We start from the raw sequence: 17,287 nt of genomic DNA, 5'->3' as shown, positions 1-17,287 counted from the left end.
TGCCTCTTTCCAACTGTTCGTTAGATAGATAAAAATGACACTGTGTAAAGTGAGGATTATCTCAAAACATCGTTGAAGCTCCTGGTTTTGTCAAGGAAGCAAACAGGAATAATTCCCTAACTGACTGATGAGAATATTTACTTCAAATTTCTGCGTCTTCTCCTTGTGGTTCATTTTGCCAAATTCCTCTCTCTCCTTCTTTGAGATACAATTTCATCTTTTCTTTGACTAAGTGATTGAAGTGCTTCATTATTCCATGAATAAATTAGGTTGATGTCCTGCGTTTCTTAAGTAATAAACAAAAGACCTAAATTTGAATGTTTACAAACATTGCTTATGTCCTCTATAAATATCTGACTATAACTGTGTTTGATTTTTCTAGCCCAGAAAAGATGGTCAAGTTCTTTTCTTAGTGAATCCTGTATTTTCCCAAGAAGGATCTGAAAAAAAGATGTGTCAAGGAAACTTAAGTGAGGTTATGTTTTTTTTTCTACTACAAATCAAATGGAAATAGGTCCATGACACCTGACTTTCTATTAGTTATTTTGATCAGAATGACTTACAGTTTCCACCCTTTTCTTTTCATTGTTTGTGAGAACTTTATAAAGAATTATCACATTACCGACATACAGTACAGTGATAGAGCCATGCCTTGCCTTTCTGAGACATTCATTTTGATTCCTGGCATCTCTCTCTGTCTCTCTGTCTCTGTCTCTGTCTGTCTGTCTCTCTCTGTCTCTCTCTCTCTCTCTCTCACACACACACACACACACACACACACACACACACACACACACTTTCAGTATATTTTCATTCCTGCTTGTTTTCTTGTTCTGCTGCATGGAAACCGCCACAGAAGTTTGCTTCTAAATGTGAAATAGGTAAAGAGAAAAACAGGGATGTTACTCTCTATTTCAAAATGATGTAGCTATTTGGACTCTCTCAATAAAAGAATTATTTTCTTTTATAAATGTACTTGGGCTGGAGCGATAGCGCAGTGGATAGGGCATTTGCCTTGCATGCAGCCAACCCGGGTTCAATTCCTCCACCCCTCTCGCAGAGCCCAGCAAGCTACCGAGAGTATCTCACTCGAATGGCAGAGCCTGGCCAGCTCCCCGTGGGGTATTCAATATGCTAAAAACAGTAACAACAAATCTTACCATGGAGACATTACTGGTGACCGCTCGAACAAATCGATGAACAATGGGATGACAGTGATACAGTAATGCATGTATTTAACAAGAAATCATTTACTGACAAAAATATTACACATGTAGAAACAATAAACCTCTCAGCATTATCTTTTTTAAAAAGTCAGGTTAGATATATATCTTCTTACTCAATTGAACATGGTAGTACTCAGCAAGAATTTTTGGGGGGACGGGGTGAGTTTGTTTCTAAGCAGAGGGAGTTCAAAGTCTACTCCTGAGAACTGTTGTCAACTAGGTTGGACTGTTCAATATAAGGGCTTGGAGTTTATTGGACTTTTTGATGCTGGGGACCAACAAGGCCACATTGGTGATGCTTGAGGCCCAAAAGGTGCTGAGTTTTAAACTTAGTCCTCATGGATGTGCTATCTCCCAAGCCCCTCAGCAAGAATCTTAAGAATATGAACTGAATACCAGGAATAAAGCTGCAACCATTATAGTAGACAATATATCATCATCATCATCTTCATCATCATCATCATTATCATCATCATCAATCAACATCATCATCCCGTTGATCGTTGATTTTCTCGAGCGGTCTCAGTAATGTCTCCATTCGTTCTAGCCCTGAGATTTTAGCAACCTCACTTTACTTGCCCTTCCCAATGATGCCGCTTTGGAGACTCTATCAGGGTCAGGGGAATGAGACCCATCATTGTTACTGGTTTGGCATATGAATACACCACAGGGAGGTTGCCAGGCTCTCCCATGAGGGCAGAAAACTCCTGGTAGCTTGCCAGGTTCTCAGAGAGGGAGAACTAGGCTATAAGAGGTCCAGGAGCTTGGATTTATTTATTTATTTATTTATTTATTTATTTATTGGTTTTATTTACAAGCTTGGTTTGTTTATTACAAACACTAGAGCTATGGATTCTCCTTCAGCTCTGTATTTATACATACTTAACTTCTTTACTTAGATATTAAAAACCTAGAGAATTTACCAACTGTTTACTGGAAAATGAAGACATTGGAAAATATAAAAGTATACAATTTACTTGATTTGTTGCTAGCAGATGATATTGGCAGTCAAGTCCTAAGAGGAAAATTTATGGTTGAGAGTAACTTATTAACCTATCATTTTCTTCTTAAATATAATTCCCAGGACACCTTTCCGACATGACAATTTGCCAGTCCAACAACTATATTTTCCATCTAAATCTAAAAGCTTCTTTTGAATTTACCGTAATGTGTTCTGTCAGACCCAATCTATGAGCTCATTCTTCTCCAATTTTGTTTCAATTCGCAAGAAATAGCGACCATCACATGGAGATACGCTTGCAAGATATTAAACATCACTATTGCTTAGCAGATTATTTCAATGTGAGAGAAACATGCAAAAGATAGTTTGACTCATTGAATCCATCACAGTCAAATAACCCTGTGATAAAGGTGCGTAAACACACAGCAGATTGGAAATTCTGTTTTGATTTGTTTTCTAGCTGAGACTATATCAATCTACTGAGACATTTTAAAGATTTAAATTGCTTTGCCAATATTTATTTGAGATGTGATTGGAAGCTGCAAGCTAGTTAGGAAGCCAGGGAGAGTAGAACCAAATCAGAAGCATTTATTGAGCTGAAATGTACTGGGAGCAAATCAAACCACAAGAGGCAGATAAAAATAAATGAAAATAAACAATTGCTAATGTGCGTCATTGAGCTTACAAATGTGACTTATGTCTTACTAGACTAAATATGAGAATTCTATAACGGATTATGACACAAATCAGCTCACAAAACAACATGCAGTTTTTCTGATGCTGAGTATTATGCATGCTAAAAACAATAGCTATAATTTGAGTCATTGGCATATGAGATCAATATACCTGCATGTTAGTTTTAGGTTATGATGGAAATGACATGCAATTATTCTACCATTTTTTAACTATCAGGATATGATTGGTCTGTAGATACTTGAATGACGAAAAAATTTTTTTCTGGGCAAATGACTTCAGCTGAGTTAAGCTAGATTCTACAGAGGTGTTATGTAAGATAAAAGAGAAACATATAGCAAAAAGTTAAAACCTCAAGGAATAAAATGCTAATTTACCACTTGATAGAAAAGAAAAAAAGAAGCTGCACAGTGGAAAGAAATTATCTTTCAAGTTTACTTTTGGTATAAAGGATAGTTAAAAGTCACCTAGGTATAAACTCCACAGTAATAATGTTTAGTCCTTTTTTGAAAAAGTAACTCTAAAAGGCTCATACTTCTTGGTGATAGAATCTGCAGCAGCTACAATGAATTTAAACAAGACTTTACTATCTTCACAAAAATTAACTCGAAATTGGTCAAATTCCTAGCACAAAACTGTCAACTCCTATAAGAGAACATAAAAAAGAACCTAGTCACATTTCCTATAGTGATTCCTTTTAAGATACAACACCGAAGGCATAATCCATTAAAAAATTAGTTACACTTCATTTAAATAAAAACGTATGCTTTGGGAAACACGCTATTAAGAGAATTAGGAGAAAAATCCACAGAGGAGCTATTTGCAAAAGATTCACTTGATAAATGACTTCTATCCAAGATATACAAAGTATTAAAAGCAGCATCATTCATAATTGCCCAAACGGGGGGCAACTGAGGTATTATTCTTCAGAAGGTGGATAAATAAACCGTACTATTAACACTCAATAGTGAAAAATGTTGAAAATTTTATTTTCAAATGGGTCAAAGATACTGGAGAGACATTCAAGCACTTGCCTTGCATGCAGTTAACTTCAACTGCATTCCTAACAGGATCCCTATCACTGCATTTGGTCTCCTGAGCACTGTCAAGAGTGGATCCCTGAGCAGAAAGCCAGAAATAAACCCTGAGCACCATCAGGTATGAATCAACCCTCCCAAACACCTACCCTCTCAATAAAAGGGCCACCAATCTTAATAGACAACTCATCAAAGGAAATATGTGTGTGTGAGTGTATGTGTAGATGTTACTGGTGCCCCTCAAGCAAATTGATGAACAACTGCATGACAGTGCTACAGTGATATATATCTATATCTATATATCTAGGCATAGATATATAGATATAGATGTCTATGTCTAGATATATAGATAGAGATATACTAGGGAAATGCTAATAAAGAACACCAGTGCGTTGCCCTTTGATCCTGTTGAAGTGCAGAGTCTGAACTGATACCATCAGGTTCTAGTAAGGGTGTGGAGTAACAGGAAATCTCATACCTTGCTGGAGGGGATATAAGATGATAAGGGCACCTTGGAAACAGCTGAGTGTTTTCTTGCAAAATAATGTTTACAGCATTCTTGCACATGGATGTTTATAGCAGCTTCATTCATAATTGCCCAAACGGGGAGGCAACTGAGGTATTCTTCAGAAGGTGAATAAATAAACCATGGTGTGTTTAGACAATGGACTATTATTTAGCACTGTAAATAATGAACTGGGCAGGGATGTGGCTCAATGGACAAGAACATGCTTTGCATACCTGAGTTCCTGGGTTCTATTCCTGGCTATAGAAACAAGAAACAAACCAAACCAACAAACAAAACTCTAAAGTCATTAGAAGTTCTAAAAGATTTAAACACATATTACAAGAGAAGAAACACATTTGATCAGGGTGCATACGAACAATTGCAACTATGTAATATTTTGAAAGAGGCAAAATTGGGACTGAAAATACCAGTAGTTTTTCTTAGGATGGCTCCCGCAGTGGCAGATAAATAGGACACAGAATTTTAAGGGCATTAAAATCTTCTGTATGATATCATAATGATTAATATGTATCATATATTTGTATCCAAATATGTGTATTTGGATATATAAGTGCATATATATTGTATTTTGTATCCAAATATAAATATATATTTGTATCCATATATGTATTTGTGTTCAAACTCATAGAATGTATATGATCAAGAGTAAATCCTACATTAAATGAAAGATTTGGGATGATTATGACTTATTGCAGATTCATGTAGCACTGTAGCACTGTCATCTCATTGTTCATCAATTTGCTTGAGCGGGTACCAGTAACGTTTCCATTGTGAGACTTGTTACTATTTTTGGCATATTGAATATGCCACCGGTAGCCTGCCAGGCTTTGCTGTGCAGGCAGGATACTCTTCGTAGCTTGCCGGACTCTCTAAGAGGGACAGAGGAATCAAACCCGGGTTGGCTGCATGCAAGGCAACGCCTACCCACTGTGCTATGGATCCAGTAGATTCATGATTGCTAAAAAAAAAATAGGTAACATCTCAATAAACGATGCTTATAACCATCACAGAGCGATATGGGAAATATTTGTGTTTTCCTCTCAGTTTTGTTGTAAAACAAAAGTGCTTTAAAAACAAGCAAAGAGAAAGAAAATACTTTCATTAGTATGTCTTATACTAGAGCTACAAAAACTTAGGCAATTACGTGAGGTCTCCAGCACAGTATATGTTTATGCACAAATATATAAACTAACTCTCTCACTTTCTGACAACTTAAAAATGTGGTTGAAAACAATAGTCAACAAATTACACTTTCATAATTCAAAACTGTATTCTTCCTAAAAAGAGTTCTTCCTTGCTGGGTGTCCTTTGAAATAGTCTAGTGATAAATTTTTTATTTCCAGTAAAGTTCCAAGGGAATAGATAGTTTGAGATTCTTTATAGTAAGATTCACTTTTAAAAACAATTCTCTTTTTTTTCTTTTGCTATTTGGGTCACACCGGCTATGCTCAGGGGTTACTCCTGGTTCTGCACTCAGGAATTACTCCTGGCAGTGCTTGGGAGACCCTGTGGGATGCTGGGAATCAAACTCAGGTCGGCCGCGTGCAAGGCAAATGTCCTACCCACTGTGCTATCACTCCAGCCCCAAACAATTCTTTCTTAAATGAACAGGGAAGTAATAATTATAGGCTCAAAAACCTTCTTTAATTCCTCTTCCCTTAATATACCACATTTTTAATCAAATGTTTAAAGCTCTCAAATTCACACACCGATATTTATATTTGCATGATTTTTTTCTTAAGCAAAATTTAATTTTTATTCATGGAAAACATATGGTTATGCTTAGAAAATCATATTGGACATGGGAATCATAACAGGGGATTCCCTAATGCAAAGCATATACCCAAGCCCTCTGAATTAACCCCCCAGTTTAAATATATTATTTTAAAATTAAAAATACATAATTAAAATATATTTCCTAACTAAATGTGTAGTGACACTTTTCTTTTTATTCTTTTCTGAATTAAACTTTTTATCATTAGTTTCCTTTACTCAACTTGATACAGGCACGATAAATTTCCATAGAAATAAAAAGTTCCTTAATGTCTGTGCTTTCATTTAAAAAAAAAATCCTGAATCCATTTCTGTTCTTATCTATATATATGAGACCTGATAGCTCAATTATTAAGTCATCAAATATTAATCAGTATATGAGGCCTGATATCTTAATTATTAAGTCATCAAGAACAATTAAAAATAATTGATGATAAAAGGTATTTGAATCACCATTGAACTCTCAGAAATCTTAGTAAAAAAATAACCTGTTTCTGGGGCTAGAGCAATAGCACAGCGGTAGGGCATTTGCCTTGCATGCTGCCGACCTGGGTTCAATTCCCAGCATCCCATATGGTCCCTTGAGCACTGCCAGGAGTAACTCCTGAGTTCATGATCCAGGAGTAACCCTTGTGCATCACCGGTGTGCCCCCCTAAAAAAATAAATTAAATAACCTGTGCCTCTAAAACTATTTATTCTGTTTTCAGCCATCTTTATGGCATTAAGAACCTATTTTTCCGTGTGAGTTAGTTCCAAAAAGCATCCATATCAGCAACAGTTATTAAGTGCATATTTGATGTATTATCTTAAAGAAGCATCCTGCACACACACCCCCAAAGAAAAGGAAAATGATACTATAAATAAAATAGTTGCACAGTATGATTTATTCCCATTGTTTTAATTTTTAAAGTAACTGAAGCTCAGAAATTGTTCAAAGATTCAATGGTTTGTAAACCGTTTTTGATTTAGAGGCTGAGCACTTATCCTGCACTTGTGAAGTCCTGGGTTTGATCCCTGAAATACAGAAAAAAATATTAGTGCTCTACTTATTAGTCAATTTAGCAAATAGGGGTCATAGTGTAGGGCAAGCCTGGTGGTTGTGTGCTCAGTCTCATTGATGCTTAAAGAAATATGTGGGTGCAAGAATCTGGGTGTCTATTTGCTACGGCAGGTGCACACTCTACCACAGAGGAGTGGAAAGGTGGGCACCAGATGAGATTGTTAGTTTAAATAATCTTTCTCAATCTTTCTCTCTTAAGTGTTTCTAGCTGAAATAGCTGTCATGGCACACAGGTGACAGAATTCTAGCTGCACATTTCAGATCAGGAATGTGTACACTGAGGTGAGAACAAATAGCACGATCATGCACTGGAGGTGAGCAGGCAGCAAGGACGGGACTTGGGACATCTTCCTCTGGACCCCACATGAGATGAGATGAGATGAGTGACATTAGACATGAGTTAAAGGAGGGGTGCTGCCCAGACGAGATCCAGAGTGGACACACACGAAACGGCTCCTCTGCTCCTAAAAGACCATGATCCCGGAGGCCTACTACATAACCACTTTTGGCACCCAGCGGCTTCTTACAGAAATGCATCCAGACTGTGAACTGAGCTATGACCCCATGCCACCCCAGGAGGGGAAAGGTTTTTCTCTCTCGGCTTTTTCTTTCTGAGGAGGTGGCGGTGGTGGCTGTGTGGTGACCGCCATCTTATAGAGCCCACTAACCAGAGGTACGAGCTTGCAGTGATGCAATTTCTGGCAGAAATCTCTCTGGACTTAATTACTAAAATATCAGAAATCCAAAATATATTTTTGGAGCTCATATAGTCTTCATTCTCAGCAATGGAAAACAAATTATCAAATGATGCCTTTTCGGCAAGTTTGATTGTTGGGGGAGAATTCCAAATAATAATAGTGAGTTTTCTGTTGAAATATTGAATGTATTCAAAGCATAGGGAGAATAAAGTGGAGATCATTAGCCACACAGGTGGGGGGTGGTGGGATGGGAGGTATACTGGGGTTCTTGGTGGTGGAACATGTGCACTGGTGAAGGGATGGGGGTTTGATCATTATATGACTGAGACTTACACCTGAAAGCTTTGTAACTTTTTTCATGGTGATTCAATAAAAAAATAAAAATAAAAAAATAAATAAAGGAGAGGCATGCACACTGGGGAGGGACCCAGACTCATCTACCTAATATGTGCTGTGTGTGATCAACTTAAATTCTTAAGCAACTGAGTTTCGCATGCAAATCTTTCATACAAGAATTCAAGAATCCAGGAGCTTAGGAATAAATCCAGTTTTAAACTAACAGAACCTCACAAGACCATCTATGCTAGTATCACAATTTATTTAGCCATTCAGCCATTAATGACCAGTTGGGCTGTTTGTAGTTTAGGGACATAATTAGGATAGCTGCAACAAATATTCATATATTAGAATTTAAAAGTGCAGGCAAAGAGTGATACAATAGAATTTTAATCTAAACCCACCTGGCTATAAGTCTAGTTATCATCAATTGGATTGAAATTTCTTTAGCTTTTTCAAGATACTTGTAATATTATGTTCCCCTTGAAGTTAAGGCTATTTAAGGGTTTTACAAAGTGCCATTTTGTCTTTTTTTGTTTTGGGACCACATCTTGGGTTACTCCTGATTCTGCACTCAGGAATTTCTTCTGGTAGTGTTAGGGGGACCATATGGGATACCAGGGAATAAATTCAGATGCAAGGCAAGCACTCTACCCACTGTACTATCTCTCCAGACCCTAAACTGTCCTATTTTGATACTAAAAGAAGCTAGACTTATTCAGTCAAGGGTGAGTATTAGGTGATTAAAACCCGGAAGTGAGATTCTACTATATTGTTTAATGCACATAGATGTACATTGTCACCCTAAAAGTTTAGAACTGATTTTCAGATTGTGTAAGGCAGAGGATGGAAAATAAAGAAGAAGCATGGTAAAGAAAGACCTATTATTATAATAGCCTTCAATACTATGCAGTGTTCTTCCTGATGTCATCTTTTCTCCTAGCTGTGTAGGATTCCATCATGGCTCTAGGATAATTTCGTTCTCCTTTGATCTGGTAAATACAATTGCTAAAGAAATGCAGCAATTAAGTCATAGCTGCTGAACGATAGTTCTGAATGAGGTCAATGCAGTTGAGAATGGGTGGGAAGAAGGGTCTAATTTGTGAGCCTTGTCCCAAATGCCTTGGCTGTATTTTGCGCTGCCGTTGGTCAGAAAGCAAAATATGTAAATGATGAATTCAGATATTTTGCTCTTAGAACATTTCCAAGCAAAGCATTGAAGGGGAAGCTGAATTTCTTCCTGTTATACTTATGGTAAAATGAAAAAGTACTGAATAGTGTTTTGATCACTCTGCCTTCATTTCTGATTTTACTGTTAATTTGGATTGATGATAGAGACTTTTGACTTGATTTTTATTTAGGCTTTGTGATTTTATGATACTGTTAATAATAAAGTTTCAGGCATGCATATTCCAAAACTAAACTACCATGAGATTGTCAGTGTCCCTGTGTCAAAATATCAACTCCCCGTTACTCACCTTAGCAGACTTAGGAATGTAGAATGTGTGTTGACATTGTTTCCCCATAGGAGGCTTTTGGAGAACAGAAAACCATTTTCTAATCTGTACACCTACAGTCTGATCCCTTACATAAGTTAAAACATAAATTATTTAACCTTTTTATTCTAAAGAACGGCAGAGCCTGGAAATCTACCCGTGGCATATTTGAAATGCCAAAAACAGTAACAATAATGGGCCTCATTCCCTGACCCTGAATGCGACAGGGACGAATGAGACATTACTGGTGCCCGCTTGAGCAAATCGGTGAGCAACTGAAAGACAGTGACACAGTGACAGTGATTATAAAGAACAATTATTAAGTGATAGTATAGCACTGTCGACTCAGTGAAAATCACAGCTTTTCAAGTACCACAAACAAGGATATACCTAAAGACTCTTATGTTTTCTTCCTTCTCTTCTAGGTTATTTTCAGCAGTTATGATCAATACTTTTCGTACTTATTTATAAATACCATATCTCTTTATTTTCATGGAACGAGATCTTTAAGGTAATTTGCACTTTACTAAATGCTTCCCTATTGCAGGAAAACTCAGATTAAGTACTTGACTGCACTTAACAGTTGCAGAATCATTTAGTGGGAAGAGAGAGTTGGCTTCTTATACCCAGTCAAGAGACTTTTACTCCTTTGGATTTTGAAATAACCATTTCCTCCTAACACCCCCTGGCCCTCCCTCGAAATACACATACACCCTACACAGAGCAGTCAGGTGTAAAATTAGAAGGGGAAAAACTACAAGCATGGAAAATATGAGATAACATGTCTAAAAATAATTCTTGTAAGAGAACGAGTTCATTTTGGAACTAATAAGAGGGTGTCAAGTTCTCTCCACACTGAATTTCTCAACTGTTCTCCATGGACATAGTGCTTAGAAGCAGTCTTGGACCTCCCATTTCTCAATAATTTTCCTGAGTCATTACCTGAGCTTTTCTAAGATTGCCCAATGTAAGAGGCAAGGTTTCTTATTTTATCCCAGGTAAGTACATGTTCTCACTTACACTTCATTGCTTATTTCTTCCTTTTACTGTCCTTCTTCACTTCCTCTCACTATGCAGGTTAATTCACACAATTTGCAAAATGTTCTTTAGGCTTTTTCAACTTCTGGCCTACAGCAAACAGAGGAAGTATTTGGTAGAAAATGATTAAGCTCTCTCGATGTGTAAAGGCTGAAAACCAGGACAGGTTTGAGAGAAATGACAGGAAAATAATTTCTATTAAAAGAATGAATATTTGAGTTGAACAAAAGCTGTCCAACATGTAAAAGTATTTACCTGGGTGCAGAACAAATTCCAGTTCTGGGTGATACTTAGAAAGGTAACCGCAGTGCATATGAGTCAAACATACCCCAAAGGATATGTTTCAAAATGAATTATCTATATATTTATAAGGAGAGATCATTACTGATATGTCATTATACATAATATATATTGCCAAAAGAATGCATTTTCATTGCAACAATTTTTTAAAAATCAGCTTATTTTAAAAATACTCTTTTTTCGCTTTTCTGTCCCTTCTCTGACGTACCAGATCCTGGTATAAATAATTTAGTGTATCGCTCTTTCTTTTCCCAAGTTCTTTTTCCAAGCTCTTTTCTAGCAATTTACACCAGTATCTTATTTTAACAGCTAGAGGGATCATGCTAACACAGTTCACGAGTCCAATGTTTCAGTTTCCTGATGAGTCCCACTTCATGCAGGGTTGAAAGCATCGTCCAAGATGAGCTGGCCTTGCTCCATCACTCCAACCTCATCTGCATCTCCACCTCATTTCCTCTGGGCCAGTCATCCTGGTCCCCAGAATCTTTCTCAAACTCACAAGTGTTCTGGAAGTATCTATTCCCTGGGCTTGAATTATGCCTTCTCTTCAAAGATAATTCTTTGAAGAGAAGCCATAATTCTAATATAAGTCATGTCTCTAATTCAAGCCCTTGTTAGAGACAATTGTCTCAATTGCACTTTGATTTTTCTGCCCTTGTTCTGCATATTTATGTAGATTCAGGGGCATTCAAAATCTACACCTTCTTTGCAGAATTCCTCTTAAAAATGACTGCCATTTTCTTATTCAACCCATGAATTGGAACTAAGCTAGTATAACTTGTGTTCTTAAATTCTATTTTACAGCATACCCTTTAACCTTGATATTTATCATTATATTCAGTTAGGACCTCTATTTACCATTATTTGCTGCCCCTAGATTCCATTTTTCTCTAGTCTGGCTTCCTTGGGGTAATGCCTTCCTCAGCTTTCATTCCTATCAAAACTGAGTTTTGCGAGAACTTTCCAAAAGTCACATTTTTTTGAAAATGCTGAAAATCCATCTATTAATAATCAAAAAGAATGTATTTCAAAAGATAGGATTCAAGCATCAAAAGCAAAATCGTGTCTTGTTTCTTACACATTTTCTGAAGCTAGCAGTCAAGGAATAGAGACCTTAGACCTTGGAGAATATCTCTACTTTTATTACAGTCCAGGGAAACTTAAAATAACTTGGAACCCATGGTAATTTCTCAAGTAAAAAATTTCTTATCTGGAAGTACACATCGCATATGGATATGAAAGATGAACATGAAGGATGTGTTTCCAGCTCTGAGCTCCTTTAGAGTAGCTTCTTTTTCTTTTAGTTCCTGAAAGCAAGAAACCAGAGGATAAAATCAGTATACAATGATTTTACAATTGTATCTAGACAGGTACAATTCCCAAATATCTGCTTCGTGGAGAGTCACGTCATCAGAATTAACTCCAGTTTCATGGGAAGTGATGTCATAAGAATTGGTTTACCAGCTCAAATTAAATGAAATAATCATTATTTAGTGTTCCCCAGGAATCCACTCCTTTTTACATACTCTCTTATAGTTTTCAATTTTCATGAATTAAATTAATATTTCATTGTAGACTCAAAAAATCAAGAAGACATCTAGTTCTCTAATCTCTAGACCCTCCCCACTAGATTTTTTTCTGATGATGCTTATAGTTTTATTGGAAGAGGCAACAACAAAGAGACTAAAGAATAGAACATAATTGACAAGAAAGATAGCACAGTGTTTAATGTATTTGCTCTTGCATGTAGCCACTGCATTTGTATCCCAGTTCCATTAGCATGACTGTGTATGGCCCACCAGCCCACCTGTCGTCTCATGGAGAGTCACGTCTGCTTCATGGAGAGTCCATTAGCATGACTGTGTATGGCCCACTATTCTCCCAAAAGAGAATATCCAGACATATTAGGCCAAAACCAGTGGTCATTTTTGAAAACTAGAACTATTGGTGAGGGGTAGCTTTTACCAGTTGTGAAATTAAGTAACAATACATAAGACTATATATCCAATAAAAACCTAAAGTTAATTTCTCATACCAATTCCACCAATTCAAATTTTTTTCTGCATGTATCAAATGTCAAATGAAACTATTAAATTTTCCTGATATATTTGAAGTGAATGTCTACTCATTTCATAGTCACGAGATTCTCTAAGCAGGCTCACTCAATATTTATTTCACTAATATAATAAGTGTTGACGTCAATACTCTTTCCTGGTTTAACTTGTTTCACTCCATGATGGTATCAAATAGTTTCCTGAATGAAAGAGCGAATCATAAATATTTTATTGTGGTCAAATCATTATGTCAAGTGCTTCCTGATCCTCTCTGAACTGTTTATTTTATTTTTTTTTAATATTTTAATGGGTATGATCAAAGGGTGGGATGAATGACTTTGGGGGATGTTGACTTTAGTCATACTATTTGGAATATTTTACACACGTGTTTGCTCATACTTTGCCTTTAGCTTTATCCCTAAGTACTTCAGAGATAGTTTTACTTCATCTCTAATGTTTTACAGCTTGTCTTCGTCATTGTGGATAAGTTTTTCACTCTGTGAATGTAGATATACTCTGTGTAACTATACTAAAGTTTACTGGGCTGAGAGTTGTGTCAGTACTTGTCAATTACACAAGTAATTACTTGTGTAAATACTATGGTACAAAGGCCTGTGCTCATCAAATGGGGGGTTCTTCCTCTAATTTCTATTATTCAAACAACATTTTGCCTTCCAAGAAATTTCAAGTTTAGCATTAGAATAAAAATATCTTCCAATATTTTGGAGTCTTTTTGATAAATTATTCAGTGTCATGAATATAGTAGATTTAAAATATTAAAGTCAATTTGCAAAGACATGAATATTCAGGGAGAGACACAACTTAAAATGCAAATATTAGTCAGCACGGTACCCAAATTCATGTTAGCACTAGATCCTAACATAAAAGCCCTAGCAGTAAAAGGAGGATAAAAATTATCTCTCATATTGGAGCCATAGCACAGCGGGTAGGGCATTTGCCTTGCACTCGGCCGACCCATGTTCAATTCCTCTGCCCCTCTTGGAGAGCCTGGCAAGCTACCGAGAGTATCTCACCCGAATGGCAGAGCATGGCAAACTACCCGTGGTGTATTTGATATGCCAAAAAACAGTAACAACAAATCTCACAATGGAGACATTACTGGTGCCCGCTTGAGCAAATTGATGAGCGAAGAGATTACAGTGATACAGTGACAGTGATATTTATAATAAAATAGTTCATTATAAAACATCTACATGGGTCGTGTTTCATTTTGAACTCCTATAATAAGCAAAATTAAGAATAAAAGGTGGTGATATCTTCATATCCTGGACATGACTCATGAAGTAACCTTGGTTCAAACAATCTATAGAAGACAGGAGGTTTAGATTGATTTTCTTACTTTAAATTAATTCATGTATACTTTGGAATTTGATCCTATAATTGATATATGGTCAAAAATTCTGTGAAGGATTGTATCAAAAAAGTGATTTCTTGTTGAACAGAAAACTAGGAAAAATCCTAGGAAATACTAGATTTTTAAACAGGAAATACTGTTTAACTGTGAAGCATGAGTACTCAGAGGTGACTCCGACCCCTAATTTCCCCCAGAGATGCAGTGAAACAGCCCTACAACAATTGCAAGTTCAAGATCACAGCTCAACTTAACACAGCCCCAGGACTCAGTCAAGCCAGCACTTCAGGAACTAATATCAAGAACCCGAGAGAGAGTACAGGAGTTACAGCACTTGTCTTGTAATCAACTGCAGTAACTCTGTCCTGGTTCAAATCCCTGGCATCACACCTGAGCACAGAACCAAAATGGTTGCTGAGCTCTGCTGGTGTGACTCAAAACACAAAGCTAACAAATAATAAAAATAATAAGTCTCAAATCTTACATACTGGCAAAAAATTGAGTTTATGGAAAGTGGGTTGAAGTTACAGTTTCAAAACTTCTGTATCACTGTCACTGTTACTGTGATCCCGTTGCTCATCGATTTGCTCGAGCGGGTACCAGTGACATCTCCATGTGAGACTTGTTACTGTTTTGGGCATGTCTGGGCTGGAGCAATAGCACAGCAGGTAGGGCGTTTGCCTTGCACGCAGCCAATCCAAGCTCGATTCTTCTGCCCCTCTTGGAGAGCCTGGCAAGCTACCCGTGGCGTATTCGATATTCAAAACTTCTACTATTATTTTTCTGTTTGCCCTGTCGGATGCATGCTCACCCTAATTTATACCTTTGAATATTGACTAGGAGCTTGCAAAGTCTCTGTTCTTTCCCTCTGGCTTCTGGCTGAGATTTCAAGGCAATCTGTCAGCAGAATAGAGTGATTTTAGATCTCTCTGCCCCAATCCTGTTGGACTGTCTCTCATGAACTGTGGTGACCCTATTCCACTATTAATAACTCTCTCTCTCCGGATTTCATTAACACCTTTTTCTCCCATGTCCTCTCCTGTTTTGAGGGTTTTTTGTTTTGTTTGTTTGTCTCTTTGATCACACCTAGTGATGTTCAGAAGTTACTCCTGGCTCTACATTCAGGAATTACTCTTGGCATGTTTGGGAGATCATACAGGATGCCAGCAGTCAAAACCAGGCTGGGTACATGCAAGGTAAAGCCCTACCCACCGTACTATCACTCCAGCCCCAGTTTTAAGGTGTTCTGGCAGGGTATGCTGTGAGCCACTGGGCAGTTTGCCATGCCTTTATGATTTGGTCAATCCTGCTCTTATATCAACAACTATTCCCTGTACCGAACACTCTTCAATGAACGCTTTGTGCAAACTGAATGTGTTTATTTGCTCCCTGCCAGAGCTCTGCTCAATACACACGGCTTGGTCACCCTTACTATGAACATTGCCTAGTTACAGGTCACTCAACTCAGCACCCTCTCTTCTTAGTGGTAGGATATAAAGCCTAACAGTTGAAAATTTTTTTTTTTTTGAATAAAGTTTTTATTTTTATTTTTTTTTTTTATTATTTTTTTTTTAAGTTTGAGTAGTTTATTTTTTTTATTTTTTTATTTTTTATTTTTTTATTTTTAATTAGAGAATCACCGTGAGGGTACAGTTACAGATTTATACACTTTTGTGCTTATACTTCCCTCATACAAAGTTTGGAACCCATCCCTTCACCAGCGCCCATTCTCCACCACCTGTAAACCCAGTGTCCCTCCCACCCTCCTCAATCCCATCTCCCCCCCAACCCACCCTGCCACTGTGGCAAGGCATTCCCTTCTGTTTTCTCTCTCTAATTAGCTGTTGTGGTTTGCAATAAAGGTGTTGAGTGGCCGCTGTGCTCAGTCTCTAGCCCTCATTCAGCCCGCAACTCCCTTCCCCCACATGGCCTTCGACTACAATGTAGTTGGTGATCGCTTCTCTGAGTTGACCTTTCCCCGGAACGTGAGGCCAGCCTCAAAGCCATGGAGTCAATCTCCTGGTACTTATTTCTACAGTTCTTGAGTGTTAGTCTCCCACTCTAACAGTTGAAAATTTTAATGCATTTCTGTAGGCCAGCATGAGCTCTTAATATATGCAAGAACATCTGCCAGATAGCTTATCTGCTTTATAACAGGCAATACTATAAAGTAGATTCTATTGGTATTTTCATTTTACAGATGAAATCACTAGGATGGGCCTTATCAATGGCCCAATTCTGTAGCTCCTCAACTGCCCATGAGACTGTGCAACTTCTCTATTCATCAAATCTCACATTGCTCAGTTATGCTTCCTCTCACTGAGTGACAACTGGCGGGGAAGGAAAAGGACAATTCCCAGTCTAATTCCTCAGAGATGCCCAGGGAGGCTAACTACAAGGATTCATCTTCCGCACAGCAGGAGGCAAGCCCAGTGGGGAAGATGTGAAGAAGCCCACCAACCATAATGAGTGAAAGCAGTAACATGGAAAACTCAACCAGCACCCACCAGCACTGTAAATTTTGCAAAAAATGACTTTAGTGACACCACATTGAGAATCGTTAATAAGCTCAGATAAACAAAGGCACAGGGAGTCAGCAATACACAAGAAAGTATGGAAACGTAAACGAGAAAACTAGAATCAGATATGACAGAAATGAAGAGGATCTGATATATATATGTATATATATTTATTTTTTTTTAATAGGGACTGG

At 37.4% G+C, this 17,287-nt stretch overlaps 1 pseudogene; it reads left to right on the top strand.

Moving 5' to 3' along the window:
- Positions 1 to 2,973: 2,973 nt before the first annotated feature.
- LOC129404055 (small nucleolar RNA SNORA53) lies at positions 2,974 to 3,122 on the top strand (annotated as a pseudogene).
- The last annotated feature ends 14,165 nt before the right edge of the window (positions 3,123 to 17,287 follow it).

Source organism: Sorex araneus, chromosome 3 (assembly GCF_027595985.1).
Source record: "Sorex araneus isolate mSorAra2 chromosome 3, mSorAra2.pri, whole genome shotgun sequence".
NCBI classification, from domain to species: Eukaryota; Metazoa; Chordata; class Mammalia; order Eulipotyphla; family Soricidae; genus Sorex; species Sorex araneus.
Note: the sequence above shows the minus strand (reverse complement) of the source record. Positions and strands in the feature narration are given on the sequence as shown.